Here is a 27,357-nt window from a genome sequence, read left to right on the forward strand (position 1 = left end):
GCCTCCCCCATTATCCTAGCCAATTCGACTCAGAGCTGTATTTACCCCTGCGTCTGGTCGGACCACCATGCCACAGCCTTCACTACGACTTTCATTAGGTTGTCACCCATGTCACATTCTTGGCGACTTAATGAATCTCTCCTGACAGATGCTGACACAGTGTCCAAAGTGGAAGAGGCGATAGAAGAATATTTTTCAATTAATGCCCTACCGGAATTGTCACCTTCCACAGTCTGAGTGGCGCATAAGGCAGTTTTAAGAGGTAAATTGATAGCGATATTGGCTGCCCGTAATAAACTATTAAATGGTAGAATTCTATCATTGACGAAAGAACTCGATCACTTATACAAGAACACACCCACCTTACACTTAGACTCTACCAGACAGGAGATTGATCGTAAACGCTTAGAATTGGACTCCCTTTTAACGAATAACACAGAAAAAATCCTTAGATTTGCGAAAGCAAGACACATCCTATCAGATGGTTCGGCTTCCTCGAGATTCGCACGCAAGTTACAACATTCCCAACGACCTACGCATGTCTATAAATTGACCTCTAGTGAAGGCCACCTCACGTCACATCCCAAGGAAGTTTTAGCGATCTTTGAAAAATTCTATGCTTCCTTGTTGGCCCATGACCCGAATATTGCGGCCCCAGAGATTAACACTTGGCTGGATGAGGTGCTGTTGCCGACCCTGTCTGAGTCCCAATTAGCGCATCTAAACTCCTCCATCACCACGGCAGAAGTTTTAAATGTAATTAAATCCCTTAAAAAAGGCTCTGCCCCAGGCCCTGACGGCTTTGCTGCTATTTATTACAAAAAATTTGCTTCGGTTTTAGCCCCCAGACTCACCTACCTTTTTAACTGGGTGATGAAGGGCGGCTGCTTCCCGGAGGAAATGTTATTAGCCAACATGTCCATGATCCCCAAACCGAACAAAAATCACGTACTCCCCCAAAATTATAGACCAATTTCAGTTATGAATAATGATTTAAACATCTTCAGTAGAATCCTTGCAGATAGGTTGGCCCTCCAGATTCCCCGCCTTATCTCCCCATTCCAATCTGGTTTTATTCCTCATAGATTAATTACTGATAACATTCGATTGGCAACTATTATAATTCAGGACGCTAATATAGACTCTCGTAGTCTTCTGCTACTCAGTCTGGACATCCAGAAGGCTTTCGATAGTGTCTCTTGGGCCTACCTTACTAACGTTTTACAGAGGCTGGGATTCTGTGGCGAGTTTTTGCACTCTTTCCACACCCTTTACAAGAATCCTAAGACTAGGATAAAGATCCCGGGCTGCTGTTCAGCCTTTTTTGGGGTCGGTAGGGGCTCCAGGCAGAGTTGCCCTTTATCCCCGCTTCTGTTCGCCCTGGCTCTCGAGCCCTTGGCCATAGCTATCTTGAACAATCCCAACATCTCTGGATATACAAAAGGAACCTTAACTAGTAAATTCTGTATGTATGCGGACGATGTCCTGATGTTTTTGACCAACCCATTAGTTTCCCTTCCCAATTTATTTGATGTCTTATCGAAATTTGCTAATGTTTCGGGCCTATCCATTAATTTGTCCAAATCTGAAGCCCTCCCCATAGATATCCCCATGCAAGAACTTTCTCATCTCAAACAGACGTTTCCCTTTCATTGGCCTTCTTCCCACCTCTCCTACTTAGGGATAGCCCTGTCCAACAACTATAAACTCCTCTTCCCAACCAATTATCCTCAGTTGTTTGCTAAAATTAAGTCCACCCTGAAATCCTGGTCCAATTTACACATCTCCTTTCTGGGTCGCATAACGGCTATTAAGATGGTCATACTTCCCCGTTTGTTATATGCCTTTCGGTCCCTCCCAATCAGAATCTCAAAGTCTTATATAAATCGGCTTCAAGCATATCTCAATAGGTTTATTTGGCAGGATAAGCCTCCCAGGTTTGCTAGGGAGGTCTTGTACCGCTCTGCCTCAAATGGTGGTCTGGGAGTCCCACAAATTTGGCTTTACTACCTGGCAAGTAGATTCTCCCAGCAAGCCCAATGGTCCATTGGGGACTCTAGGGTGCCGTGGGTTCAGTTTGAACAGGAATCCATACACCCCCTAATTCTACCAAACGTTATGTGGTCCCCATATGTACCGAATTGCCCTCATATCCATGAGAATCTTTGTGTTTTAGATGGCCTGCGTCTCTGGCATATGTATGGCAATAAGTGTGGCTTAGTCCCCCAGACACCAATGGGGGCCTCATACTTAGGTGACCCTAGATTCACATCGACCCACAATCCCCGAATCGCATTCCGTATTTGGATTGAACTTGGCCTGGTTGTCTTAAAGGACTTCCTGGTTGGCTCCCATTTTGCCACGTTCCAGGAGTTGCAGTCCAGTCATCCAATCCCAAATACGGAATTTTTTCACTATTTGCAGATCCGCCATTTTTTCTCAAGACATTACCCTGGCCCTTACACCCGGCCCCCAGGGTTTTTTGAGGATATTAGCCTCACTGCTCCTAGACAGAGAGGCCTCATTTCCGGTCTCTATGGGGCCATGTCATCAATGGTGGCGACCGTAGACCCGCCATACCGTATTAAATGGGAGGCTGAGCTTGAGTTGGGTCGTGACGCTTTAGATTGGGGCAGGGCCTGGAGGAATATGCGCCAATGCTCTAAATCTCTCTCCCTTAGAGAAACTGCTATTAAATTGCTTACTAGATGGTATTATACGCCCCATCGGTTGCATCGCATGTTCCCCCAGGTCTCCCCCACTTGTTTTAGAGGATGCCCCTGCCCAGGCTCATTTAAACAAATTTTTTGGGAATGTGCCCGTATTCAGCCGGTCTGGTGTTTACTTTTTGATGTAATCAATAAGGTGGCTGGTTATACTATTAACATCAACATATCTCATGCTTTGTTATTTGTTGCTCCACCTGATACTCCTAAACATTTAAGATGCCTGATTCATTCGATCTGTCTGGTCATGTTGTGGTCCATAGCACTTAACTGGAAATCTCCCTCTTTACCATTCACTCAGATCCTTTCACGCATAGATCTCATGATGCACGTTGAAAAAATTCATCACACATTGCATGATTCTATCCCATTGTACAATGCAAAATGGAAGCCGTGGTCTATTTTCAGGCTCCTACATTGAATGTGCTGGTCTCTCCCCTCTCTTTACTTTACTATCCTTTTACTTTCTTTTCTTTTCTTTATATTTGTATTCTTTTTTTGCCTTTTTATGTTCTACAGAAAAAATCCTTTCTTTTTCTTTTGTACCATGTGGTATCTTGTATCTCAAATGTTAATACTCACGTTATCTATACGGATCTCACGGTTCATATTTGGTTCAATTGCATTGCCAAGTTTACTCAATTTTGATCATATGTGATGTTCACTATGTAACTGGCATCTCTTGTTCTGTATGCTTGTATATGCTCTACCACTAAGTATTCTGTCTCTGATTATTATATCCTAATAAAAAAATTTTGAAAACAAAAAAAGAAAATACTGTCATCACTGACAAACCATTCTTTCGGAAGCAAAAGAAACATGCCAGACCATTCTATTTTTAAAGAGGTAGAAACAAAAATACTCCATCTGTGCTTTAGTTTCTCCTGTTACTGCGCTGAACAAGACTGTGAGGTGCTGTTAAAACTTTGCTCGGCTTACCAAAAGGACATCCAAAAGAATCAAGATAGCCAATATAAGGCATCAAGAAATGTTACAATTTGAGAGAAAAGAATTGCAAAATTATTTTTCTTTAGAATAGGACATTGGCAAACAGGCATATTAATTATTACTACTTGATTTCTACAAGTAGTTTACATTGGATTTTGACAAACATGTTCACAATTTGTTGAAGGAATAGTGATTAAAATGTTGCTGAAATCTTTGCTTTGTCAAAGTATGACTATGCTTTCAGGGATCATTTCTGTAGAATGCAAAGGGAGAAATGTGCTCGAAAGTGTCCATACTCACCTTCCACGATGATGATTTTTAGGGTTCTTGTCTCATTAGGACTGCTGTTGGCAGTACTGCTCTCTGCAGATGCTGCCACCATTTGATGACTTGGTCATCTTTCCTGATGGGAAGATGGCTGGCGGGAACTACTTCAGAGTGGTTGTTTGAATGCTCAATGTCTATTTTTGTTTCAAAAACAGCTGAGTTTGGATGTTTGTGTTTTGGTCTTTTTTGAAAACTATGCTTTTTTTTTTTTGTAATTGCTATATGGAAAGGATAAAAAATGACATTATACTTCTATGTGGGAAGATTATTTGCAGTGTGACACGCAGTAGCTGCCAATGTTTTTCCTTTGACTTCTGCGCTTGGAGGAATTGCAAAACTGAAACAACGCTCACGGAACCCAAGGAAAAATTATGGTGCTTTATATGTTAAAAAGATAAAGAAAATACTGTCATCACTGACAAACCATTCTTTCGGAAGCAAAAGAAACATGCCAGACCATTCTGTTTTTAAAGAGGTGGAAACAAAAATACTCCATCTGCGTTTTAGTTTCTCCTGTTACTGCGCTGAACAAGACTGTGAGGTGCTGTTAAAACTTTGCTCGGCTTACCAAAAGGACATCCAAAAGAATCAAGATAGCCAATATAAGGCATCAAGAAATGTTACAATTTGAGAGAAAAGAATTGCAAAATTATTTTTCTTTAGAATAGGACATTGGCAAACAGGCATATTAATTATTACTACTTGATTTCTACAAGTAGTTTACATTGGATTTTGACAAACATGTTCACAATTTGTTGAAGGAATAGTGATTAAAATGTTGCTGAAATCTTTGGTTTGTCAAGGTAGGTCTATACTTTCAGGGATCATTTTTGTAGAATGCAAAGGGAGAAATGTGCTTGAAAGTGCCCATACTCACCTTCCACGATGATGAATTTTAGGGTTCTTGTCTCATTAAGACTGCTGTTGGCAGTGCTGCTCTCTGCAGATGCTGCCACCATTTGATGACTTGGTCATCTTTCCTGATGGGAAGGTGGCTGGCGGGAACTCATTCAGAGTGGTTGTTTGAATGCTAAATGTCTATTTTTGTTTTAAAAACAGCTGAGTTTGCAAGTTTGTGTTTTGGTCTATTCTGAAAACTATGCTTTTTTTTTTTTTTTTTAGTAATTGGCAGATGGAAAGGTAAAAAATGACATTATACTTTTATGTGGAAAGGTTATTTGCAGTGTGACACGCAGTAGCTGCCAATGTTTTTCCTTTGGCTTCTGCGCTTGGAGGAAATGCAAAACTGAAACAACGCTCACGGAACCCAAGGAAAAATTATGGTGCTTTATATGTTAAAAAGATAAAGAAAATACTGTCATCACTGACAAACCATTCTTTCGGAAGCAAAAGAAACATGCCAGACCATTCTGTTTTTAAAGAGGTGGAAACAAAAATACTCCATCTGCATTTTAGTTTCTCCTGTTACTGCGCTGAACAAGACTGTGAGGTGCTGTTAAAACTTTGCTCGGCTTATCAAAAGGACATCCAAAGAATAAAGATAGACAATATAAGGCATCAAGAAATGTTACAATTTGAGAGAAAATAATTGCAAAATTATTTTTCTTTAGAATAGGACATTGGCAAACAGGCATATTAATTATTACTACTTGATTTCTACAAGTAGTTTACATTGGAGGTTGACAAACATGTTCACAATTTGTTGAAGGAATAGTGATTAAAATGTTGCTGAAATCTTTGGTTTGTCAAGGTAGAACTATACTTTCAGGGATTATTTCTGTAGAATGCAAAGGGAGAAATGTGCTCGAAAGTGTTCCTACTCACCTTCCACGATGATGAATTTTAGGGTTCCTGTCTCATTAGGACTGCTGTTGGCAGTGCTGCTCTCTGCAGATGCTGCCACCATTTGATGACTTGGTCATCTTTCCTGATGGGAAGATGGCTGGCGTGAACTCGTTAAGAGTGGTTGTTTGAATGCTAGATGTCTATTTTTGTTTCAAAAACAGCTGAGTTTGGATGTTTGTGTTTTGGTCTTTTTTGAAAACTATGCTTTTTTTTTAGTAATTGCCATATGGAAAGGAGAAAAAATGACACTATACTTCTATGTGGGAAGATTATTTGCAGTGTGACACGCAGTAGCTGCCACTGTTTTTTCTTTGGCTTCTGCGCTTGGAGGAATTGCAAAACTGAAACAACGCTAACGGAACCCAAGGAAAAATTATGGTGCTTTATATGTTAAAAAGATAAAGAAAATACTGTCATCACTGACAAACCATTCTTTCGGAAGCAAAGGAAACATGCCAGACCATTCTGTTTTTAAAGAGGTGGAAACAAAAATACTCCATCTGTGTTTTAGTTTCTCCTGTTACTCCGCTGAACAAGACTGTGAGGTGCTGTTAAAACTTTGCTCGGCTTACCAAAAGGACATCCAAAAGAATCAAGATAGCCAATATAAGGCATCAAGAAATGTTACAATTTGAGAGAAAAGAATTGCAAAATTATTTTTCTTTAGAATAGGACATTGGCAAACAGGTATATTAATTATCACTACTTGATTTCTACAAGTAGTTTACATTGGAGGTTGACAAACATGTTCACAATTTGTTGAAGGAATAGTGATTAAAATGTTGCTGAAATCTTTGGTTTGTCAAGGTAGGATTATACGTTCGGAGATCATTTCTGTAAAATGCAAAGGGAGAAATGAGCTTGAAAGTGTCCATACTCACCTTCCACGATGATGAATTTTAGGGTTCTTGTCTCATTAGGACTGCTGTTGGCAGTGCTGCTCTCTGCAGATGCTGCCACCATTTGATGACTTGGTCATCTTTCCTGATGGGAAGGTGGCTGGTGGAAACTCATTCAGAGTGGTTGTTTGAATGCTAAATGTCTATTTTTGTTTCAAAAACAGCTGAGTTTGGATGTTTGTGTTTTTGTCTATTTTGAAAACTATGCTTTTTTTTTTTTTTTTGTATTTGCCAGATGGAAAGGAAAAAAATTACATTATACTTCTATGTGGGAAGATTATTTGCAGTGTGACACGCAGTAGCTGCCAATGTTTTTCCTTTGGCTTCTGCGCTTGGAGGAATTGCAAAACTGAAACAACGCTCACGGAACCCAAGGAAAAATGATGGTGCTTTATATGTTAAAAAGATAAAGAAAATACTGTCACCACTGACAAACCATTCTTTCGGAAGCAAAAGAAACATGCCAGACCATTCTGTTTTTAAAGAGGTGGAAACAAAAATACTCCATCTGCGTTTTAGTTTTTCCTGTTACTGCGCTGAACAAGACTGTGAGGTGCTGTTAAAACTTTGCTCGGCTTACCAAAAGGACATCCAAAAGAATCAAGATAGCCAATATAAAGCATCAAGAAATGTTACAATTTGAGAGAAAATAATTGCAAAATTATTTTTCTTTAGAATAGGACATTGGCAAACAGGCATATTAATTATTACTACTTGATTTCTACAAGTAGTTTACATTGGAGGTTGACAAACATGTTCACAATTTGTTGAAGGAATAGTGATTAAAATGTTGCTGAAATCTTTGATTTGTCAAGGTAGGACTATATTTTCAGGGATCATTTCTGTAGAATGCAAAGGGAGAAATGTGCTCGAAAGTGTCCATACTCACCTTCCACGATGATGAATTTTAGGGTTCTTGTCTCATTAGGACTGCTGTTGGCAGTGCTGCTCTCTGCAGATGCTGCCACCATTTGATGACTTGGTCATCTTTCCTGATGGGAAGGTGGCTGGAAGGAATTCATTCAGAGTGGTTGTTTGAATGCTAAATGTATATTTTTGTTTTAAAAACAGCTGAGTTTGCAAGTTTGTGTTTTGGTCCATTTTGAAAACTATGCTTTTTTTTTTGTTTTAGTAATTGCCATATGGAAAAGAAAAAAATGACATTATACTTCTATGTTGGAAGATTATTTGCAGTGTGATACGCAGTAGCTGCCAATGTTTTTCCTTTGGCTTCTGCGCTTGGAGGAATTGCGAAACTGAAACCCCGCTCACGGAACCCAAGGAAAAATTATGGTGCTTTATATGTTAAAAAGATAAAGAAAATACTGTCATCACTGACAAACCATTCTTTCGGAAGCAAAAGAAACATGCCAGACAATTCTGTTTTTAAAGAGGTGGAAACAAAAATACTCCATCTGTGTTTTAGTTTCTCCTGTTACTGCGCTGAACAAGACTGTGAGGTGCTGTTAAAACTTTGCTCGGCTTACCAAAAGGACATTCAAAAGAATCAAGATAGCCAATATAAGGCATCAAGAAATGTTACAATTTGAGAGAAAAGAATTGCAAAATTATTTTTCCTGACAGACTCCATGGCAGCCTACGTATGGGTTAATCCCGCCTCGCATACCTCATAGGACCCCACTCCCATAAATCTTTGCTTCTGAACAGAGACTGTGTTCCTTTTTTGTCCTCCTCCTAGGACCAAGGTGTTTGCTTACCTTATGAAGAGTTCCGGTCCATTCCTGTTTGCACAAAGATCCTGAGGGTGATTATGGATTCCAGCAGTCCCAGCTATTAGCCGGGTGGAGACGGGCAATATATGCGATGCCATGAAGAGCTTACTAACCTGCCATTGGCAGGCAAGCGGCAATTTGGCCATACATCCTTTGCTATTAGCAGGAGGCCTCTATTTTGATGTCCCGTTCGTGCAGTGGGTGGAGTACCCCCAGTCAGGATGGATCGGGATCGTGCCGTGGCGGTATTGTATTGATTTAATCATTTATCATTATGGCAGCCTGTTTTTGTGTGTTGTTTGTCATCTCCTTTTTTTTCCATTTCCTGGTACATATGGCGGCTGGAGAACATCTGCGTTCCAGTCCGCCGCCTCTTGCGTTCGTTCTGCGCAGGCGCGTGCCTCGTTCAGATCGAGGCTTGGTCCGAACGTGCGCAGTTTTCGGAAGACGGCGGTGATCGCGCATGCGCGCGAACTCCGCTGACCGACGCCGGGGGGCATGGTGACGTCACCATTGGCGCCAACATTTAAATAGCTGTCAGATACAGCTATGGTTGGGATTGCTCTGCGGGAGAAAGGCGGTTTCCCGGTGTGCTGTGTGTCTTGCTTGGAGGTATGTTCTGTTCGCCAGTAAGCTTTACTATTTGATTCCTGTTGGATGCGTATGGTGTTTCGAATCTCTACAGCATACAGACTTTTTCATTATGGACGTATCATCGCCCCCCAGTGGCCAACCCTTACGCTGCAGGTAGGAATATTAGATCCTTCTGCTGGTTTTATTTTGGGTAATTACTTTTGTTTTTTCTTGCTGTAGTCTTTTCTTCTCTATTTAGCCCTTCTAGGGCTGAACGTCATTTGTCGGCACGCAAAGATACTGACCAGTCTAGGTTACAAAATCGTCATTCTACGTCAAGTTCTAGACGCTCTAGATCACCCTCCAGACACCATAGAGATCGGTCAAGATCTGGATCTGGTCGTCATTCAACCCACCGTTCCAGTCGCTCAGAGAAAGCCTGCTGGGGTTGTAAATCTCACGTTGCAGAGGGTAAATCTCTCTGTGAGTTTTGTTATTCCAGAGCTATGAAGGAAAGAGGAGCTGGAGACCAGCAAGTGGAAGCATTGGTCAGGAAGGTGGTTCAAGAATCTCTGAACAAAGCAGAGTCTGATCGGATGTTTAATCCTCCTTCCGTTACAGCTCCAGTCGATGTAGACGCAGACCCTGTAATTCCGGGTCCCTCCAGACACAGTGTCTCTCCAAGTGAGTCTTCTGACAGTGAGATTGATGAATCAACTGCAGGTTTTGATATTTCTCTTGTTCCGCAGCTGGTCAGAGCGGTCAAGGATGCTCTAAAATGGGAAGATCCAGTTGAAGCACCCTCTAAACAGAGGAAGTACTTTAAGCACCTTAAGAAGGATCGCCCGAATTTCCCCTTCTTGGGTGAGCTCGGTAAGATTATTTCAGACGAATGGGGAAAAGTGGAGAGGAAGAACTCCTTGATTTCCAAGATTGCCAAAATGTACCCGTTTAAAAGTGAAGACGTTAAATATCTGGACTCAGCCCCTCTTATTGATGTGGCACTGATGCGTCTGGTCAGGCATGTTACACTCCCTCTTGAAGATACCGTTTCGTTCAAGGATGGTTTAGAGAGGAAGATTGACACCGACCTAAAGCACATTTATATCACTGCAGGCATGGCCTGTAAGCCAGCTCTGGCTCTTGCAGCATTATCTAAAGCCATGGAGTCTTGGACGGATGATGTTGGTGCGGCTTTGGGAAGCGTTTCAGAAGAACTTATCCGGAGTTCACCAGTACATGAACTGAAGTTAGCATCAGTCTTTTTGGGGGAAGCATCCCTTGATATTATCCGCCTAGTGGCACGTGTCATGCTCTCCTCAGTTACTGCGAAGCACGCTTTGTGGCTTCGTCCGTGGGTTGCAGATCCTGCCTCTAAACAGGCATGGTGTAAGATTCCCTTTGAGGGGCCCTCCCTCTTCGGGAATAAACTTGATTCTGCCATTACCCGTGCTACTGGGGGTAAATCAGGGTTCTTACCCCAGGATCGTCGACCTCTTGAGTCAGAGGAAAGTTCAGCCCAGACAAGAACAAGAGCGTGCTAGAGATGCTCGCTGTTACAGGCCTGGTCGGGAATTTAGGAAGAACTGGAGAAGAACTCAGTCTTCAGGCCAAAAATCCTCTTAGTCAACTACATTAGGGGGTAGAGAGGCTTCTAAGTCCTTTTGATGTGGGGCCTGTCCAGACGGAGCAAGTAGGGGCTCGGCTACTCTATTTTCGGCACGTCTGGGCAGCCTCGATTCAAGACTATTGGACTGTCAAGACGGTTTCCTCAGGTCATTCCTGGGTGTTCAAAAGTCCGCCCATTTATCAGTTTGTTCCTACAATCCTACCACTTGTGGAAGAAAAAAGAAAGGTACTCCTGTCTTACACAGATTCCCTGTTGGCCCAAGGCGCTGTCATTCCAGTCCCAACCGAGGAGAGATTTCAAGGGGTCTACTCCCCCCTTTTTATGGTCCTCAAAAAGAATGGCTCCTGGAGACCAGTCATCGACCTAACGCATCTGAACTCCCTCATCAAGAAGGAAAAATTCAAGATGGAGACATTACTAACAATACGTCAGTCAATACAACCAGGCGACTGGTTGATTTCCATAGACTTGAAGGATGCTTATTTCCATGTTCCGATCGCAAAAGAGTTTCAGAGGTACCTTTGGTTCGCAGTGGGCGAATTACATCTTCAATTTGTATGTCTCCCGTTCGGGCTTACAACATCGCCTCAAGTGTTTTCAAAGCTCTTACTGGCTGTGGTAGCACTAATCAGGATCAAAGGTATACGATTACACCATTACCTAGACGATCTACTGTTGCTTTCCCAAGACAGAGAACAGCTACTGTTACATCGAACTCAAGTCATCTCGACACTCACGGAATTCGGTTGGCTGTTGAACCGGGAAAAAAGTCATCTGGACCCAACTCAGTCTTTGATTTTTCTCGGAGCACAGTTCAACACGGTCGAAAGTACCATTTTCCTGCCGGTGGAGAAAATTCCAGTGATCCGAGACAGGATTCAGCCTGCATTGCATTCTCCTCTTCTCAGAGCCTCGCAGTGCCTCAAGATAATTGGCACTATGGTATCCACAGCCCCCATGATAACGAGGGGCACAATGGAGGATGCGTCCCTCTCAGAAGGGTTTTCTTCTACAATGGGACCAGGGGTCTCGAGACCATCTGGTCAGGATAACCCCCTCTATGTGGGAGAGTCTCTTCTGGTGGCTCCAACGAAAGAACCTCCTCAATTGCCATTCCATAGCTCCCATCTCTTGGATCACAGTAACGATGGACGCCAGCAACAAGGGCTGGGGCGCCCTGTGTCTGTCAGAAATAGCCCAGGGCGTATGGGAATTTCCAGCCCAAGAGGTAGTATCCAATGTTCTAGAGCTTCGTGCTGCTCTCCGTGCTCTTCAAGCCTTTTCTCACCTGATTTCGGGGACCTCGGTTCTCCTAAGGATGGACAACACGACAGCAGTATCTTATATCAAGAGGCAAGGAGGCACCCGCAGTCTCTCTCTGCTAAAGGAAGTAAGCCCGATCATGTCTTAGGCTCAGATGAACTTGTCAAATCTGATGGCGGTTTATCTTCCCGGAATTCAGAATGTCCAGGCGGACTTCCTATCAAGGTTCTCCCTGGACAACAACGAGTGGTCTCTCCATCCCGAGATATTCACATGGATTCTGTCTCTGGGGATCCTGCCAAAAGTGGACCTGTTTGCCTCCCCGTGCAATTTCAAGCTGGAGAAATATTATACGAGGTGTCGTTGTCCCCAGGCCTTCGGTATGGATGCACTGACGGATCAGTGGAGGTTTTGCACGGCTTATGCCTTTCCCCCAGTTCCGGTCATCCTGCGATTCCTTTCAAGACTCAGGTGGGAGAAAGTCAAGGTGGTGACAGTTGCTCCATTTTGGCCCAACAGGCCGTGGTTTCTGCTCCTAATGCAGCTGAGTTTTCGTGATTCCAGTTCCTCTCCCTTCCAGGGCAGATCTCCTGCTACAGGGAACATTTCTTCACCCATGCCCGGCCCATCTTCATCTGATGGTCTGGTTCTTGAAAGGAGAAGGTTGGAAGCATTAGGATGTCCAAGTACTGCTATCGCTATTCTACTGAATGCTAGAAGGCCAGGTACTAATAAAGTCTATCAAAGAATCTGGGTGAAGTTTGCTGACTATATTTCTTCCGTTGGCAGCTCCTGTAGTAATCCGAAGATCCAAGACATTTTGGGTTTCCTACAGACGGGACTAGACCTGTCACTATCAGTGAGTTCCTTACGAGTTCAAATTTCGGCAATTTCTGCTATTACTGGCGTTTCCTGGGCCAAACACCGTCTTGTCAGACAGTTTTTCAGGGGAGCAATAAGACTCAGACCCCAGAAAAAAACAAGATTCTCCAAATGGGATCTTCCTTTTGTCCTGGATTCCTTTTCAGAGGAAAGGCCTGAGCATATGGTTCAATCATCTATCAAGGCTCTTTCTCTTAAAGCTGCCTTCCTGGTGGCTATAACATCGGCCAAGAGGGTCTCCGAGATCAGCTCTCTGGGTTGCAAAGAACCCTTTCTGACGTTCTTTCCGGATCGTGTGGTCTTGGTTCCCATGTTAGGATCAAATCCTAAGGTCACATCTGTATTTCATGAGAACCAGGAGATTGTTCTTCCTACTTTTCGGACTTCCGGAGATTCTAACCTTCATCCTTTAGATGTTGGAGAAGTTCTAAAACAGTACTTAGAATCCACAGCTCCTTTTCGGACTTCTGATCATCTCTTTGTTTACTTCCATGGAAAGAATAAGGGATTGCATGCTTCTTCAAGAACCATTGCAGCTTGAATTGTTCAGGCTATTCAAGGGGCTTATAAAGCTAAGGGCTTGGCTCCTCCAGAGGCGGTGACAGCTCATTCTACCAGGAGCGTTTCAACATCATGGGCGGCTGCTCGTCATGTTTCTCCAGAAATGATCTGTAACGCGGCCTCATGGTCATCAATTAATACCTTTATGACACATTATTGTGTTGAGCCGGCTTCTTTATCTTCGGTCAATTTTGGTTTACATGTCTTATCTGTTGACGGTGCCAATTAAACCTTTTTTTCTGTTAACCAGCAATTTCCCACCCGGGTGTGTATGGCTAGTTATTTCCCATACGTAGGCTGCCATGGAGTCTGTCAGGAAAACGGAAAATTTATATCAAATACTTACCGTAATTTTACTTTTCTGATGGACTCCATGGCAGCAGCAGTTCCCTCCCATTTGCTGGAGTAGGCTAAGTTACTGAACACAGTCTCTGTTCAGAAGCAAAGATTTATGGGAGTGGGGTCCTATGAGGTATGCGAGGCAGGATTAACCCATATGTAGGCTGCCATGGAGTCCATCAGGAAAGGAAAATTACGGTAATTATTTGATATAAATTTTCCGTTTTCTTTAGAATAGGACATTGGCAAAAAGGCATATTAATTATTACTACTTGATTTCTACAAGTAGTTTACATTGGAGGTTGACAAACATGTTCACAATTTGATTAAGGAATAGTGATTAAAATGTTGCTGAAATCTTTGCTTTGTCAAGTTAGGACTATACTTTCAGGGATCATTTCTGTAGAATGCAAAGGGAGAAATGTGCTCGAAAGTGTCCATACTCACTTTCCACGATGATGATTTTTAGGGTTCTTGTCTCATTAGGACTGCTGCTGGCAGTGCTGCTCTCTGCAGATGCTGCCACCATTTGATGACTTGGTCATCTTTCCTGATGGGAAGGTGGCTGGTGGAAACTCATTCAGAGTAGTTGTTTGAATGCTAAATGTCTATTTTTGTTTTAAAAACAGCTGAGTTTGCAAGTTTGTGTTTTGGTCTATTTTGAAAACTATGCTTTTTTTTTGTTGGAAAAGAAAAGAAAAAAAGACATTATACTTCTATGTGGGAAAAGAAAAAAATGGAAAAGAAAAAAATGACATTATACTTCTATGTGGGAAAATTATTTGCAGTGTGATACGCAGTAGCTGCCAATGTTTTTCCTTTGGCTTCTGCGCTTGGAGGAATTGCAAAACTGAAACAACGCTCACGAAACCCAAGGAAAAATTATGGTGCTTTATATGTTAAAAAGATAAAGAAAATACTGTCATCACTGACAAACCATTATTTCGGAAGCAAAAGAAACATGCCAGACCATTCTGTTTTTAAAGAGGTGGAAACAAAAATACTCCATCTGCGTTTTAGTTACTCCTGTTACTGCGCTGAACAAGACTGTGAGGTGCTGTTAAAACTTTGCTCGGCTTACCAAAAGGACATCCAAAAGAATCAAGATAGACAATATAAGGCATCAAGAAATGTTACAATTTGAGAGAAAAGAATTGCAAAATTATTTTTCTTTAGAATAGGACATTGGCAAACAGGCATATTAATTATTACTACTTGATCTCTACAAGTAGTTTACATTGGAGGTTGACAAACATGTTCACAATTTGTTGAAGGAATGGAGATTAAAATGTTGCTGAAATCTTTGGTTTGTCAAGGTAGGACTATACTTTCAGTGATCATTTCTGTAGAATGCAAATGGAGAAATGTGCTCGAAAGTGTCCGTACTCGCCTTCCACGATGATGAATTTTAGGGTTCTTGTCTCATTAGGACTGCTGTTGGCAGTGCTGCTCTCTGCAGATGCTGCCACCATTTGATGACTTGGTCATCTTTCCTGATGGGAAGGTGGCTGGCAGGAACTCATTCAGAGTGGTTGTTTGAATGCTAAATGTCTATTTTTGTTTTAAAAACAGCTGAGTTTGCAAGTTTGTGTTTTGGTCTATTTTGAAAACTATGCTTTTTTTTTTTTTTGTAATTGCCAGATGGAAAGGAAAAAAATGACATTATACTTCTATGTGGGAATATTATTTGCAGTGTGACACGCAGTAGCTGGCAATGTTTTTCCTTTGGCTTCTGCGCTTCGAGGAATTGCGAAACTGAAACAACGCTCACGGAACCCAAGGAAAAATTATGGTGCTTTATATGTTAAAAAGATAAAGAAAATACTGTCATCACTGACAAACCATTCTTTCGGAAGCAAAAGAAACATGCCAGACCATTCTGTTTTTAAAGAGGTGGAAACAAAAATACTCCATCTGCGTTTTAGTTACTCCTGTTACTGCGCAGAACAAGACTGTGAGGTGCTGTTAAAACTTTGCTCGGCTTACCAAAAGGACATCCAAAAGAATCAAGATAGCCAATACAAGGCATCAAGAAATGTTAAAATTTGAGAGAAAATAATTGCAAAATTATTTTTCTTTAGAATAGGACATTGGCAAACAGGCATATTAATTATTACTACTTGATTTCTAAAAGTAGTTTACATTGGATTTTGACAAACATGTTCACAATTTGTTGAAGGAATAGTGATTAAAATGTTGCTGAAATCTTTGGTTTGTCAAGGTAGGACTATACTTTCAGCGGTCATTTCTGTAGAGTGCAAAGGGAGAAATGTGCTCAAAAGTGTCCATACTCAAAATCCATGATGATGAACTTTAGGATTCTTGTCTCGTTAAGACTACTGTTGGCAGTGCTGCTCTCTGCAGATGCTGCCACCATTTGATGACTTGGTCATCTTTCCTGATGGGAAGGTGGCTGGCAGGATCTCATTCAGAGTGGTTGTTTGAAAGGATCATTTCTGTAGAATGCAAAGGGAGAAATGTGCTCGAAAGTGTCCATACTCACCTTCCACGATGATGAATTTTAGGGTTCTTGTTTCATTAGGACTGCTGTTGGCAGTGCTGCTCAATGCAGATGCTGCCACCATTTGATGACTTGGTCATCTTTCCTGATGGGAAGGTGGCTGGTGGGAACTCATTCAGAGTGGTTGTTTCAAAGCTAAATGTCTATTTTTGTTTCAAAAACAGCTGAGTTTGCAAGTTTGTGTTTTGGTCTATTTTGAAAACTATGCTTTTTTTTGTTTTGTTTTAGTAATTGCCATATGGAAAGGAAAAAATGACATTATACTTCTGTGTGGGAAGATTATTTGCAGTGTGACACGCAGTAGCTGCCAATGTTTTTCCTTTGGCTTCTGCGCTTGGAGGAATTGCAAAACTGAAACAACGCTCACGGAACCCAAGGAAAAATTATGGTGCTTTATATGTTAAAAAGATAAAGAAAATACTGTCATCACTGACAAACCATTCTTTCGGAAGCAAAAGAAACATGCCAGACCATTCTGTTTTTAAAGAGGTGGAAACAAAAATACTCCATCTGTGTTTTAGTTTCTCCTGTTACTGCGCTGAACAAGACTGTGAGGTGCTGTTGAAACTTTGCTCGGCTTACCAAAAGGACATCCAAAAGAATCAAGATAGCCAATATAAGGCATCAAGAAATGTTACAATTTGAGAGAAAAGAATTGCAAAATTATTTTTCTTTAGAATAGGACATTGGCAAACAGGCATATTAATTATTACTACTTGATTTCTACAAGTAGTTTACATTGGAGGTTGACAAACATGTTCACAATTTGTTGAAGGAATAGTGATTAAAATGTTGCTGAAATCTTTGGTTTGTCAAGGTAGGACTATACTTTCAGTGATCATTTCTGTAGAATGCAAAGGGAGAAATGTGCTTGAAAGTGTCCATACTCACCTTCCACGATGATGAATTTTAGGGTTCTTGTCTCATTATGACTGCTGTTGGCAGTGCTGTTCTCTGCAGATGCTGCCACCATTTGATGACTTAGTCATCTTTCCTGATGGGAAGATGGCTGGCGGGAACTCATTCAGAGTGGTTGTTTGAATGCTAAATGTCTATTTTTGTTTCAAAAACAGCTGAGTTTGGATGTTTGAGTTTTGGTCTTTTTTGAAAACTATGCTTTTTTTTTTTTTTTAGTAATTGCCATATGGAAAGGAGAAAAAATGACATTATACTTCTATGTGGGAAGATTATTTGCAGTGTGACATGCAGTAGCTGCCAATGTTTTTTCTTTGGCTTCTGACCTTGGAGGAATTGCAAAACTGAAACAACGCTCACGGAACCCAAGGAAAAATTATGGTGCTTTATATGTTAAAAAGATAAAAGAAAATACTGTCATCACTGACAAACCATTCTTTCGGAAGCAAAAGAAACATGCCAGACCATTCTGTTTTTAAAGAGGTGGAAACAAAAATACTCCATCTGCGTTTTAGTTTCTCCTGTTACTGCGCTGAACAAGACTGTGAGGTGCTGTTAAAACTTTGCTCGGCTTACCAAAAGGACATCCAAAAGAATCAAGATAGCCAATATGAAGCATCAAGAAATGTTACAATTTGAGAGAAAAGAATTGCAAAATAATTTTTCTTTAGAATAGGACATTGGCAAACAGGCATATTAATTATTACTACTTGATTTCTAAAAGTAGTTTACATTGGAGGTTGACAAACATGTTCACAATTTGTTGAAGGAATAGTGATTAAAATGTTGCTGAAATCTTTGGTTTGTCAAGGTAGGACTATACTTTCAGTGATCATTTCTGTAGAATGCAAAGGGAGAAATGTGCTTGAAAGTGTCCATACTCACCTTCCACGATGATGAATTTTAGGGTTCTTGTCTCATTATGACTGCTGTTGGCAGTGCTGCTCTCTGCAGATGCTGCCACCATTTGATGACTTAGTCATCTTTCCTGATGGGAAGATGGCTGGCGGGAACTCATTCAGAGTGGTTGTTTGAATGCTAAATGTCTATTTTTGTTTCAAAAACAGCTGAGTTTGGATGTTTGAGTTTTGGTCTTTTTTGAAAACTATGCTTTTTTTTTTTTTTTAGTAATTGCCATATGGAAAGGAGAAAAAATGACATTATACTTCTATGTGGGAAGATTATTTGCAGTGTGACATGCAGTAGCTGCCAATGTTTTTTCTTTGGCTTCTGACCTTGGAGGAATTGCAAAACTGAAACAACGCTCACGGAACCCAAGGAAAAATTATGGTGCTTTATATGTTAAAAAGATAAAAGAAAATACTGTCATCACTGACAAACCATTCTTTCGGAAGCAAAAGAAACATGCCAGACCATTCTGTTTTTAAAGAGGTGGAAACAAAAATACTCCATCTGCGTTTTAGTTTCTCCTGTTACTGCGCTGAACAAGACTGTGAGGTGCTGTTAAAACTTTGCTCGGCTTACCAAAAGGACATCCAAAAGAATCAAGATAGCCAATATGAAGCATCAAGAAATGTTACAATTTGAGAGAAAAGAATTGCAAAATAATTTTTCTTTAGAATAGGACATTGGCAAACAGGCATATTAATTATTACTACTTGATTTCTAAAAGTAGTTTACATTGGAGGTTGACAAACATGTTCACAATTTGTTGAAGGAATAGTGATTAAAATGTTGCTGAAATCTTTGTTTTGTCAAGGTAGGACTATACTTTCAGGGGTTATTTCTGTAGAATGCAAAGGGAGAAATGTGCCCGAAAGTGTCCATACTCACCTTCCACGATGATGAATTTTAGGGTTCTTGTCTCATTAGGACTGCTGTTGGCAGTGCTGCTCTCTTCAGATACTGCCACCATTTGATGACTTGGTCATCTTTCCTGATGGGAAGATGGCTGGCGGGAACTCATTCAGAGTGGTTGTTTGAATGCTAAATGTCTATTTTTGTTTCAAAAACAGCTGAGTTTGGATGTTTGAGTTTTGGTCTTTTTTGAAAACTATGCTTTTTTTTTTTTTTTAGTAATTGCCATATGGAAAGGAGAAAAAATGACATTATACTTCTATGTGGGAAGATTATTTGCAGTGTGACATGCAGTAGCTGCCAATGTTTTTTCTTTGGCTTCTGACCTTGGAGGAATTGCAAAACTGAAACAACGCTCACGGAACCCAAGGAAAAATTATGGTGCTTTATATGTTAAAAAGATAAAAGAAAATACTGTCATCACTGACAAACCATTCTTTCGGAAGCAAAAGAAACATGCCAGACCATTCTGTTTTTAAAGAGGTGGAAACAAAAATACTCCATCTGCGTTTTAGTTTCTCCTGTTACTGCGCTGAACAAGACTGTGAGGTGCTGTTAAAACTTTGCTCGGCTTACCAAAAGGACATCCAAAAGAATCAAGATAGCCAATATGAAGCATCAAGAAATGTTACAATTTGAGAGAAAAGAATTGCAAAATAATTTTTCTTTAGAATAGGACATTGGCAAACAGGCATATTAATTATTACTACTTGATTTCTAAAAGTAGTTTACATTGGAGGTTGACAAACATGTTCACAATTTGTTGAAGGAATAGTGATTAAAATGTTGCTGAAATCTTTGTTTTGTCAAGGTAGGACTATACTTTCAGGGGTTATTTCTGTAGAATGCAAAGGGAGAAATGTGCCCGAAAGTGTCCATACTCACCTTCCACGATGATGAATTTTAGGGTTCTTGTCTCATTAGGACTGCTGTTGGCAGTGCTGCTCTCTTCAGATACTGCCACCATTTGATGACTTGGTCATCTTTCCTGATGGGAAGGTGGCTGGAAGGAATTCATTCAGAGTGGTTGTTTGAATGCTAAATGTCTATTTTTGTTTTAAAAACAGCTGAGTTTACAAGTTTGTGTTTTGGTCTATTTTGAAAACTATGCTTTTTTTTTTGTTTTAGTAATTGCCACATGGAAAGGAAAAAAATGACATTATACTTCTGTGTGGGAAGATTTTTTGCAGTGTGACACACAGTAGCTGCCAATGTTTTTCCTTTGGCTTATGCGCTTGGAGGAATTGCAAAACTGAAACAACGCTCACGGAACCCAAGGAAAAATTATGGTGCTTTATATGTTAAAAAGATAAAGAAAATACTGTCATCACTGACAAACCATTCTTTCGGAAGCAAAAGAAACATGCCAGACCATTCTGTTTTTAAAGAGGTGGAAACAAAAATACTCCATCTGCGTTTTAGTTTCTCCTGTTACTGCGCTGAGCAAGACTGTGAGGTGCTGTTAAAACTTTGCTCGGCTTACCAAAAGGACATCCAAAAGAATCAAGATAGCCAATATAAGGCATCAAGAAATGTTACAATTTGAGAGAAAAGAATTGCAAAATTATTTTTCTTTAGAATAGGACATTTGGCAAACAGGCATATTAATTATTACTACTGGATTTCTACAAGTAATTTACATTGGATTTTGACAAACATGTTCACAATTTGTTGAAGGAATAGTGATTAAAATGTTGCTGAAATCTTTGGTTTGTCAAGGTAGGACTATACTTTCAGTGATCATTTCTGTAGAATGCAAAGGGAGTAATGTGCTCGAAAGTGTCCATACTCATCTTCCACGATGATGAATTTTAGGGTTCTTGTCTCATTATGACTGCTGTTGGCAGTGCTGCTCTCTGCAGATGCTGCCACCATTTGATGACTTGGTCATCTTTCCTGATGGGAAGATGGCTGGCGGGAACTCATTCAGAGTGGTTGTTTGAATGCTAAATGTCTATTTTTGTTTCAAAAACAGCTGAGTTTGGATGTTTGAGTTTTGGTCTTTTTTGAAAACTATGCTTTTTTTTTTTTTTTTGTAATTGCCATATGGAAAGGAGAAAAAATGACATTATACTTCTATGCGGGAAGATTATTTGCAGTGTGACATGCAGTAGCTGCCAATGTTTTTTCTTTGGCTTCTGCGCTTGGAGGAATTGCAAAACTGAAACAACGCTCACGGAACCCAAGGAAAAATTATGGTGCTTTATATGTTAAAAAGATAAAGAAAATACTGTCATCACTTGACAAACCATTCTTTCGGAAGCAAAAGAAACATGCCAGACCATTCTGTTTTTAAAGAGGTGGAAACAAAAATACTCCATCTGCGTTTTAGTTACTCCTGTTACTGCGCTGAACAAGACTGTGAGGTGCTGTTAAAACTTTGCTCGGCTTACCAAAAGGACATCCAAAAGAATCAAGATAGCCAATATAAGGCATCAAGAAATGTTACAATTTGAGAGAAAAGAATTGCAAAATTATTTTTCTTTAGAATAGGACATTGGCAAACAGGCATATTAATTATTACTACTTGATTTCTACAAGTAGTTTACTTTGAAGGTTGACAAACATGTTCACAATTTGTTGAAGGAATAGTGATTAAAATGTTGCTGAAATCTTTGGTTTGTCAAGGTAGGACTATACTTTCAGTGATCATTTCTGTTGAATGCAAATGGAGAAATGTGCTTGAAAGTGTCCATACTTACCTTGCATGATGATGAATTTTAGGGTTCTTGTCTCATTAGGACTGCTGTTGGCAGTGCTGCTCTGTGCAGATGCTGCCACCATTTGATGACTTGGTCATCTTTCCTGATGGGAAGGTGGCTGGCAGGAACTCATTCAGAGTGGTTGTTTGAATGCTAAATGTCTATTTTTGTTTTAAAAACAGCTGAGTTTGCAAGTTTGTGTTTTGGTCTAATTTGAAAACTATGCTTTTTTTTTCTTTTTTGTAATTGCCAGATGGAAAGGAAAAAATGACATTATACTTCTATGTGTGAAGATTATTTGCGGTGTTACACGCAGTAGCTGCCAATATTTTTCCTTTGGCTTCTGCGCTTGGAGGAATTGCGAAACTGAAACATCGCTCACGGAACCCAAGGAAAAATTATGGTGCTTTATATGTTAAAAAGATAAAGAAAATACTGTCATCACTGACAAACCATTCTTTCGGAAGCAAAAGAAACATGCCAGACCATTCTGTTTTTAAAGAGGTGGAAACAAAAATACTCCATCTGCGTTTTAGTTTCTCCTGTTACTGCGCTGAACAAGACTGTGAGGTGCTGTTAAAACTTTGCTCGGCTTACCAAAAGGACATCCAAAAGAATCAAGATAGCCAATATAAGGCATCAAGAAATGTTACAATTTGAGAGAAAAGAATTGCAAAATTATTTTTCTTTAGAATAGGACATTGGCAAACAGGCATATTAATTATTACTACTTGATTTCTACAAGTAGTTTACATTGCATTTTGACAAACATGTTCACAATTTGTTGAAGGAATAGTAATTAAAATGTTGCTGAAATCTTTGCTTTGTCAAGGTAGGACTATACTTTCAGGGATAATTTCTGTAGTATGCAAAGGGAGAAATGTGCTCGAAAGTGTCCATACTCACCTTCCACGATGATGAATTTTAGGGTTCTTGTCTCATTAGGACTGCTGTTGGCAGTGCTGCTCTCTGCAGATGCTGCCACCATTTGATGACTTGGTCATCTTTCCTGATGGGAAGGTGGTTGGTGGGAACTCATTCAGAGTGGTTGTTTGAAAGCTAAATGTCTATTTTTGTTTCAAAAACAGCTGAGTTTGCAAGTTTGTGTTTTGGTCTATTTTGAAAACTATGCTTTTTTTTTTTTTTTAGCAATTGCCAAATGGAAAAGTAAAAAATGACATTATACTTCTATGTGGGAAGATTATTTGCAGTGTGACACGCAGTAGCTGCCAATGTTTTTCCTTTAGCTTCTGCGCTTGGAGGAATTGCAAAACTGAATCAACGCTCACGGAACCCAAGGAAAAATTATGGTGCTTTATATGTTAAAAAGATAAAGAAAATACTGTCATTACTGACAAACCATTCTTTCGGAAACAAAAGAAACATGCCAAACCATTCTGTTTTTAAAGAGGTGGAAACAAAAATACTCCATCTGTGTTTTAGTTTCTCCTGTTACTGCGCTGAACAAGACTGTGAGGTGCTGTTAAAACTTTGCTCGGCTTACCAAAAGGACATCCAAAAGAATTAATATAGCCAATATAAGGCATCAAGAAATGTTACAATTTGAGAGAAAAGAATTGCAAAATTATTTTTCTTTAGAATAGGACATTGGCAAACAGGCATATTAATTATTACTACTTGATTTCTACAAGTAGTTTACATTGGATTTTGACAAACATGTTCACAATTTGTTGAAGGAATAGTGATTAAAATGTTGCTGAAATCTTTGGTTTGTCAAGGTAGGATTATACTTTCAGGGATTTTTTCTGTAGAATGCAAAGGGAGAAATGTGTTTGAAAGAGTCCATACTCACCTTCTATGATGATGAATTTTAGGGTTCTTGTCTCATTAGGACTGCTGTTGGCAGTGCTGCTCTCTGCAGATGCTGCCACCATTTGATGACTTGGTCATCTTTCCTGATGGGAAGATGGCTGGCAGGAACTCATTCAGAGTGGTTGTTTGAATGCTAGATGTCTATTTTTGTTTCATAAACAGCTGAGTTTGGTTGTTTGTGTTTTGGTCTTTTTTGAAAACTATGCTTTTTTTTATTTTTTATTAGTAATTGCCATATGGAAAGGAGAAAAAATGACACTATACTTCTATGTGGGAAGATTATTTGCAGTGTGACACGCAGTAGCTGCCAATGTTTTTCCTTTGGCTTCTGCGCTTGGAGGAATTGCAAAACTGAAACAACGCTCACGGAACCCAAGGAAAAATTATGGTGCTTTATATGTTAAAAAGATAAAGAAAATACTGTCATCACTGACAAACCATTCTTTCGGAAGCAAAAGAAACATGCAAGACCATTCTGTTTTTAAAGTGGTGGAAACAAAAATACTCCATCTGTGTTTTAGTTTCTCCTGTTACTGCGCTGAACAAGACTGTGAGGTGCTGTTAAAACTTTGCTCGGCTTACCAAAAGGACATCCAAAAGAATCAAGATAGCCAATATAAGGCATCAAGAAATGTTACAATTTGAGAGAAAAGAATTGCAAAATTATTTTTCTTTAGAATAGGACATTGGCAAACAGGCATATTAATTATTACTACTTGATTTCTACAAGTAGTTTACTTTGAAGGTTGACAAACATGTTCACAATTTGTTGAAGGAATAGTGATTAAAATGTTGCTGAAATCTTTGGTTTGTCAAGGTAGGACTATACTTTCAGTGATCATTTCTGTTGAATGCAAATGGAGAAATGTGCTTGAAAGTGTCCATACTTACCTTGCATGATGATGAATTTTAGGGTTCTTGTCTCATTAGGACTGCTGTTGGCAGTGCTGCTCTCTGCAGATGCTGCCACCATTTGATGACTTGGTCATCTTTCCTGATGGGAAGGTGGCTGGCAGGAACTCATTCAGAGTGGTTGTTTGAATGCTAAATGTCTATTTTTGTTTTAAAAACAGCTGAGTTTGCAAGTTTGTGTTTTGGTCTAATTTGAAAACTATGCTTTTTTTTTTTTTTTGTAATTGCCAGATGGAAAGGAAAAAAATGACATTATACTTCTATGTGTGAAGATTATTTGCGGTGTTACACGCAGTAGCTGCCAATATTTTTCCTTTGGCTTCTGCGCTTGGAGGAATTGCGAAACTGAAACATCGCTCACGGAACCCAAGGAAAAATTATGGTGCTTTATATGTTAAAAAGATAAAGAAAATACTGTCATCACTGACAAACCATTCTTTCGGAAGCAAAAGAAACATGCCAGACCATTCTGTTTTTAAAGAGGTGGAAACAAAAATACTCCATCTGCGTTTTAGTTTCTCCTGTTACTGCGCTGAACAAGACTGTGAGGTGCTGTTAAAACTTTGCTCGGCTTACCAAAAGGACATCCAAAAGAATTAATATAGCCAATATAAGGCATCAAGAAATGTTACAATTTGAGAGAAAAGAATTGCAAAATTATTTTTCTTTAGAATAGGACATTGGCAAACAGGCATATTAATTATTACTACTTGATTTCTACAAGTAGTTTACATTGGATTTTGACAAACATGTTCACAATTTGTTGAAGGAATAGTGATTAAAATGTTGCTGAAATCTTTGGTTTGTCAAGGTAGGATTATACTTTCAGGGATTTTTTCTGTAGAATGCAAAGGGAGAAATGTGTTTGAAAGAGTCCATACTCACCTTCTATGATGATGAATTTTAGGGTTCTTGTCTCATTAGGACTGCTGTTGGCAGTGCTGCTCTCTGCAGATGCTGCCACCATTTGATGACTTGGTCATCTTTCCTGATGGGAAGATGGCTGGCAGGAACTCATTCAGAGTGGTTGTTTGAATGCTAGATGTCTATTTTTGTTTCATAAACAGCTGAGTTTGGTTGTTTGTGTTTTGGTCTTTTTTGAAAACTATGCTTTTTTTTATTTTTTATTAGTAATTGCCATATGGAAAGGAGAAAAAATGACACTATACTTCTATGTGGGAAGATTATTTGCAGTGTGACACGCAGTAGCTGCCAATGTTTTTCCTTTGGCTTCTGCGCTTGGAGGAATTGCAAAACTGAAACAACGCTCACGGAACCCAAGGAAAAATTATGGTGCTTTATATGTTAAAAAGATAAAGAAAATACTGTCATCACTGACAAACCATTCTTTCGGAAGCAAAAGAAACATGCAAGACCATTCTGTTTTTAAAGTGGTGGAAACAAAAATACTCCATCTGTGTTTTAGTTTCTCCTGTTACTGCGCTGAACAAGACTGTGAGGTGCTGTTAAAACTTTGCTCGGCTTACCAAAAGGACATCCAAAAGAATCAAGATAGCCAATATAAGGCATCAAGAAATGTTACACTTTGAGAGAAAAGAATTGCAAAATTATTTTTCTTTAGAATAGGACATTGGCAAACAGGCATATTAATTATTACTACTTGATTTCTACAAGTAGTTTACATTGGATTTTGACAAACATGTTCACAATTTGTTGAAGGAATAGTGATTAAAATGTTGCTGAAATCTTTGATTTGTCAAGTTAGGACTATACTTTCAAGGATCATTTCTGTAGAATGCAAAGGCAGAAATGTGCTCGAAAGTATCCGTACTCACCTTCCACGATGATGAATTTTAGGGTTCTTGGCTCATTAGGACTGCTGTTGGCAGTGCTGCTCTCTGCAGATGCTGCCACCGTTTGATGACTTGGTGATCTTTCCTGATGGGAAGGTGGCTGGCGGGAACTCATTCAGAGTGGTTGTTTGAATGCTAAATGTCTATTTTTGTTTTAAAAACAGCTGAGTTTGCAAGTTTGTGTTTTTGTCTATTTTGAAAACTATGCTTTTATTTTTTTTTGTATTTGTCAGATGGAAAGGAAAAAAATGACATTATACTTCTATGTGGGAAGATTATTTGCAGTGTGACACGCAGTAGCTGCCAATGTTTTTCCTTTGGCTTCTGCGCTTGGAGGAATTGCAAAACTGAAACAACGCTCACGGAACCCAAGGAAAAATGATGGTGCTTTATATGTTAAAAAGATAAAGAAAATACTGTCATCACTGACAAACCATTCTTTCGGAAGCAAAAGAAACATGCCAGACCATTCTGTTTTTAAAGAGGTGGAAACAAAAATACTCCATCTGCGTTTTAGTTTCTCCTGTTACTGCGCTGAACAAGACTGTGAGGTGCTGGTAAAACTTTGCTCGGCTTACCAAAAGGACATCCAAAAGAATCAAGATAGCCAATATAAGGCATCAAGAAATGTTACAATTTGAGAGAAAAGAATTGCAAAATTATTTTTCTTTAGAATAGGACATTGGCAAACAGGCATATTAATTATTACTACTTGATTTCTACAAGTAGTTTACATTGGATTTTGACAAACATGTTCACAATTTGTTGAAGGAATAGTGATTAAAATGTTTTTGAAATCTTTGGTTTGTCAAGGTAGGACTATACTTTCTTGGATAATTTCTGTAGAATGCAAAGGGAGAAATGTGCTCGAAAGTGTCCATACTCACCTTCCACGATGATGAATTTTAGGGTTCTTGTCTCATTAGGACTGCTGTTGGCAGTGCTGCTCTCTGCAGATGCTGCCACCATTTGATGACTTGGTCATCTTTCCTGATGGGAAGATGGCTGGAAAGAACTCATTCAGAGTGGTTGTTTGAATGCTAAATGTCTATTTTTGTTTCAAAAACAGCTGAGTTTGGATGTTTGTGTTTTGGTCTTTTTTGAAAACTATGCTTTTTTTTTTTTAGTAATTGCAATATGGAAAGGAGAAAAAAT

The 27,357-nt window shown here is 39.6% G+C and overlaps 20 non-coding genes and 1 pseudogene across 20 annotated transcripts; all 21 read left to right on the plus strand.

Annotated features, from left to right (window-relative positions):
- Positions 1-3,902: 3,902 nt before the first annotated feature.
- Positions 3,903-4,117, plus strand: LOC143984529 (small nucleolar RNA U3). The gene has a single exon (XR_013274913.1). It is a non-coding gene; the product is annotated as a small nucleolar RNA U3 (small nucleolar RNA).
- Positions 4,118-4,806: 689 nt separating this feature from the next.
- Positions 4,807-5,021, plus strand: LOC143984804 (small nucleolar RNA U3). Its single transcript, XR_013275152.1, has one exon. It is a non-coding gene; the product is annotated as a small nucleolar RNA U3 (small nucleolar RNA).
- A 696-nt stretch (positions 5,022-5,717) lies between these two features.
- LOC143985125 (small nucleolar RNA U3) lies at positions 5,718-5,929 on the plus strand. The gene has a single exon (XR_013275427.1). It is a non-coding gene; the product is annotated as a small nucleolar RNA U3 (small nucleolar RNA).
- A 687-nt stretch (positions 5,930-6,616) lies between these two features.
- Positions 6,617-6,831, plus strand: LOC143985272 (small nucleolar RNA U3). Its single transcript, XR_013275550.1, has one exon. It is a non-coding gene; the product is annotated as a small nucleolar RNA U3 (small nucleolar RNA).
- Positions 6,832-7,523: 692 nt separating this feature from the next.
- Positions 7,524-7,738, plus strand: LOC143985078 (small nucleolar RNA U3). The gene has a single exon (XR_013275387.1). It is a non-coding gene; the product is annotated as a small nucleolar RNA U3 (small nucleolar RNA).
- Positions 7,739-14,062: 6,324 nt separating this feature from the next.
- On the plus strand, positions 14,063-14,277 carry LOC143985155 (small nucleolar RNA U3). Its single transcript, XR_013275453.1, has one exon. It is a non-coding gene; the product is annotated as a small nucleolar RNA U3 (small nucleolar RNA).
- Positions 14,278-15,005: 728 nt separating this feature from the next.
- LOC143984517 (small nucleolar RNA U3) lies at positions 15,006-15,220 on the plus strand. The gene has a single exon (XR_013274903.1). It is a non-coding gene; the product is annotated as a small nucleolar RNA U3 (small nucleolar RNA).
- A 690-nt stretch (positions 15,221-15,910) lies between these two features.
- Positions 15,911-16,125, plus strand: LOC143985220 (small nucleolar RNA U3). The gene has a single exon (XR_013275511.1). It is a non-coding gene; the product is annotated as a small nucleolar RNA U3 (small nucleolar RNA).
- LOC143985267 (small nucleolar RNA U3) lies at positions 16,126-16,333 on the plus strand (annotated as a pseudogene).
- A 694-nt stretch (positions 16,334-17,027) lies between these two features.
- Positions 17,028-17,242, plus strand: LOC143984542 (small nucleolar RNA U3). The gene has a single exon (XR_013274925.1). It is a non-coding gene; the product is annotated as a small nucleolar RNA U3 (small nucleolar RNA).
- Positions 17,243-17,936: 694 nt separating this feature from the next.
- LOC143986429 (small nucleolar RNA U3) lies at positions 17,937-18,151 on the plus strand. Its single transcript, XR_013276523.1, has one exon. It is a non-coding gene; the product is annotated as a small nucleolar RNA U3 (small nucleolar RNA).
- A 694-nt stretch (positions 18,152-18,845) lies between these two features.
- LOC143984967 (small nucleolar RNA U3) lies at positions 18,846-19,060 on the plus strand. Its single transcript, XR_013275293.1, has one exon. It is a non-coding gene; the product is annotated as a small nucleolar RNA U3 (small nucleolar RNA).
- Positions 19,061-19,754: 694 nt separating this feature from the next.
- LOC143985171 (small nucleolar RNA U3) lies at positions 19,755-19,969 on the plus strand. The gene has a single exon (XR_013275468.1). It is a non-coding gene; the product is annotated as a small nucleolar RNA U3 (small nucleolar RNA).
- A 693-nt stretch (positions 19,970-20,662) lies between these two features.
- LOC143984509 (small nucleolar RNA U3) lies at positions 20,663-20,877 on the plus strand. Its single transcript, XR_013274896.1, has one exon. It is a non-coding gene; the product is annotated as a small nucleolar RNA U3 (small nucleolar RNA).
- A 694-nt stretch (positions 20,878-21,571) lies between these two features.
- LOC143985263 (small nucleolar RNA U3) lies at positions 21,572-21,786 on the plus strand. The gene has a single exon (XR_013275543.1). It is a non-coding gene; the product is annotated as a small nucleolar RNA U3 (small nucleolar RNA).
- A 691-nt stretch (positions 21,787-22,477) lies between these two features.
- On the plus strand, positions 22,478-22,692 carry LOC143986419 (small nucleolar RNA U3). The gene has a single exon (XR_013276514.1). It is a non-coding gene; the product is annotated as a small nucleolar RNA U3 (small nucleolar RNA).
- A 692-nt stretch (positions 22,693-23,384) lies between these two features.
- LOC143985056 (small nucleolar RNA U3) lies at positions 23,385-23,599 on the plus strand. Its single transcript, XR_013275369.1, has one exon. It is a non-coding gene; the product is annotated as a small nucleolar RNA U3 (small nucleolar RNA).
- A 696-nt stretch (positions 23,600-24,295) lies between these two features.
- LOC143985259 (small nucleolar RNA U3) lies at positions 24,296-24,510 on the plus strand. The gene has a single exon (XR_013275540.1). It is a non-coding gene; the product is annotated as a small nucleolar RNA U3 (small nucleolar RNA).
- A 691-nt stretch (positions 24,511-25,201) lies between these two features.
- LOC143985057 (small nucleolar RNA U3) lies at positions 25,202-25,416 on the plus strand. Its single transcript, XR_013275370.1, has one exon. It is a non-coding gene; the product is annotated as a small nucleolar RNA U3 (small nucleolar RNA).
- A 696-nt stretch (positions 25,417-26,112) lies between these two features.
- Positions 26,113-26,327, plus strand: LOC143985096 (small nucleolar RNA U3). Its single transcript, XR_013275402.1, has one exon. It is a non-coding gene; the product is annotated as a small nucleolar RNA U3 (small nucleolar RNA).
- Positions 26,328-27,017: 690 nt separating this feature from the next.
- LOC143985140 (small nucleolar RNA U3) lies at positions 27,018-27,232 on the plus strand. The gene has a single exon (XR_013275441.1). It is a non-coding gene; the product is annotated as a small nucleolar RNA U3 (small nucleolar RNA).
- Positions 27,233-27,357: the final 125 nt, after the last annotated feature.

The sequence above is a fragment of the Lithobates pipiens genome, unplaced genomic scaffold (genome assembly GCF_037356315.1).
Source record: "Lithobates pipiens isolate NorthernLeopardFrog02 unplaced genomic scaffold, aLitPip1_a1.2 Scaffold_16, whole genome shotgun sequence".
NCBI classification, from domain to species: domain Eukaryota; kingdom Metazoa; phylum Chordata; class Amphibia; order Anura; family Ranidae; genus Lithobates; species Lithobates pipiens.